This window comes from Aegilops tauschii, chromosome 3 (genome assembly GCF_002575655.3).
Source record: "Aegilops tauschii subsp. strangulata cultivar AL8/78 chromosome 3, Aet v6.0, whole genome shotgun sequence".
Classification (NCBI taxonomy): domain Eukaryota; kingdom Viridiplantae; phylum Streptophyta; class Magnoliopsida; order Poales; family Poaceae; genus Aegilops; species Aegilops tauschii.
This window is the reverse complement of record NC_053037.3, coordinates 246,305,165-246,308,403: the sequence shown is the minus strand read 5'-3', so window position 1 is coordinate 246,308,403 and position 3,239 is coordinate 246,305,165.

Sequence of the window (3,239 nt, the reverse complement as noted above, 5' to 3'; positions counted from 1 at the left end):
AGGAAGAATGTCCAATGGGTACAATGGGTTGAAACCGTAAACGACCTCGAAGGGAGACTTGCCGGTAGTCAAATGTCCTTCTCGGTTGTAGGCGTACTCGGCGATGGGTAGACACTCCTCCCACTCCTTGATGTTCTTCTTTATCAACACGTGAAGTAGAGTCGAGAGTTTTTGGTTCGTCACCTCCGTTTGGCCGTCCGTTTGTGGATGGTATGCCGTGGAGAATAATAGCTTGATTCCGAGCTTGGCGCATAAGATCTTCCAAAAGTAACTCAAGAACTTGACGTCGCGGTCCGAGACAATCGTCTTTGGTACTCTATGTAGGCGCAAGATTTCCCTACAAAAAAGATTTGCAACATGTGAAGCATCGTCTATCTTGTTGCAAGGAATGAAATGAGGCATCTTAGAGAATCGGTCCACAACAACAAACACAAATTTTTTGCCATTTCTAGTTCTGGGCAAACCAAGCACAAAATCCATGCTAATATCTTCCCATGGGTGATACTAAATTGGAAGAGGCATATAGAGACCATGGGATTGAGCTTGAGACTTAGCTTTGCAGCATGTGGAGCACCGGGTGGTGAAGCGTGAGACGTCTCGAAACATCTTGGGCCAAAAATAGTTCTTGGAGAGCGTGGCAAATGTCTTATTGCGTCCAAAGTGTCCCATTAGTCCTCCTCCATGAGATTCCTGCAAAAGTAACAAACGAAGAGAAGACTCAGGGATACAAAGTTTGTTAGCTCTCGTAAGATAATCATATTTGATGTAATATCGTTCCCAAGATGTATGCGTCAAACATTTGGCATAAGGAATAGCAAAAGTAGGATCATGCTCATACAAGTCTTTTATGTGCTCAAAACCAATGACATTTAATTCAAGTTGAGTAACAAGCATGCATATGCGGCAAAGAGCATCCGCAGCAACATTTTCCTTACCTTTAATGTACTTGATGACATAAGGAAAAGAGTCAATGAATTCACTCCACTTAGCATGACGCCTGTTCAACTTAGTTTGACCCTTAAGATACTTAAATGTTTCATGATCGGTGTGAAGAATGAACTCATGAGGGCGGAGATAATTCTCCCAAACATGCAAGACTCTTACTACAGCATATAGCTCTTTGTCATAGATGGGATAATTGAGTTGCGCTCCGGAAAGTTTATCACTAAAGAATGCTATGGGGCTCTTCTCTTGCATTAACACACCTCCTATGCCATGACCGCTAGCATCACAATGTATCTCGAAAGGTTTATCAAAGTTGGGCAAAGCAAGCAAAGGAGCATGTGTAAGCAAATTCTTAAGCTCGTTGAATGCTGCATCTTGAGATGGTCCCCAAACAAAGGGTGCATTCTTCTTGCTCAAAGCATGTAAAGGTAAAGCAATGGTGCTAAAATCCTTGACAAATCTATGGTAGAAACCGGCTAAACCAAGAAAACTACACACTTGTTGCAAGTTTGTTGGTTGGGGCCAAGTTTTAATAGCATTGATCTTAGATTCATCTACATGAACACCCTTAGAAGACACAACGAAACCTAAGAAAACAAGCTTATCAACACCAAAAAGGCATTTCTCCGTATTAGCATAAAGGCGCTCTTTCCTAAGGGTTTGCAACATGGTTCTCAGATGGGTGACATGATCTTTAAGAGATTTGCTAAAAACAAGGATATCGTCAAAATAAACCACAACAAATACACCAATATAGGGTCGAAGACAAAATGCATGAGTCGCATGAATGTACCGGGTGCTTCGGATAAGCCCATTGGCATAACAAGCCATTCATATAAGCCAAATTTGGTCTTAAATGCGGTTTTCCATTCATCACCTTGTTGGATGCGTATTTGATAGTATCCACTTTTAAGATCAATCTTAGAGAAAATTGCGGCTCCACTAAGTTCATCTAGCATATCATCTAGGCGTGGAATAGGGTAACGATAACGCACGGTAATAGCATTGATAGGACAGCAATCGGAACACATGCGATATGTACCATCTTTCTTGGGAACAAGGATTACCGGAATGGCACAAGGGCTCAAGCTCTCACGTACTTGTCTATTGTCGATGAGTTGTTGTACTTGCCGTTGGATCTCCTTAGTTTCCTCGGGATTGACGCGGTATGGAGCCTTGTTAGGAAGGGGTGCTCCGGGGATGAGGTCAATGCGGTGTTCGATGCCTCGTAGTGGAGGTAGACCCGGAGGTAGCTCGTCGGGGAAAATATCTTGGAATTCCTGCAATAGAGAAGATAACACTAAAGGTAGATTGTGAGAGTTGTTAGTTTTTGGTGTCTCGTCCTTGCACAAAAGGACATAGTGCATGACACTTGATGGGTTCTCGCACACTTTTCTCATCTCATGTTTGGTGGCAAATAGGACTAAGTTCTTCTTGTCGCTCATCGTGGAGGCACTCAATTTGGGCTTGTGGCGCTCACTTTCTTTTGGGTGGTTCGCCACTATTCTCTCCATGATGGGTGGCTTGCTTGTCGGCGATCACTTGACTTGGAGACATAGGTCGTAGCACATATTCCTTTCCTTTCATTTTGAATCTATAGTGATTTGTAAGCCCGTTGTGAATGACGCCTCGGTCAAATTGCCATGGTCGTCCAAGAAGGAGGTGGCAAATGGACATCAGAACGACATCACACTCCAAGGTGTCTTCGTAAGCTCCGATCTTGAAGGAAACTTGTACCATGTGCTCAACTTGGATAGTGTCGGAGTCGCTAAGCCATTGAACCTTGTAGGGATGTGTGGGTGCTTCATCTTGACCAATTGGAGCTTGGAGGATAGTTCTTCACTTGCTAAGTTATGGCAACTCCCTCCATCGATGATGACCTTGACGGACCTTCCATTGATGTCGGCCTTGGTGTGGAAGATATGGCATCTTTGGTCCGCATCTTGTTGATGTTGAAGAGTCAAGACCTTGGAGACAACAAGAGCGGGGCTTGAATATTTGTCACAAAAGACTTGATCATCTTCATCCTTGTTCACTTGCCGGTGCATGGCCACATTCTCAAGGGCTTCCATTTCTCCTTCACTCATGGAGTCATATGTGCCATCGTCGTTGAATATCATTGTGCGCTTGTTTGTACACTCAAAGGACTTGTGGCCTCGGCCGCCGCATGTGAAGCATTTGAAGGAACTTGTCTTGATGGTCTGATCGGTTGGGCTAGATGATCATGAAGCTCTTAGCTTGAAATTTCTTGTATTAGGAGGATGACTTGAGGTTGCCGAAGTTTTCTTGTAACT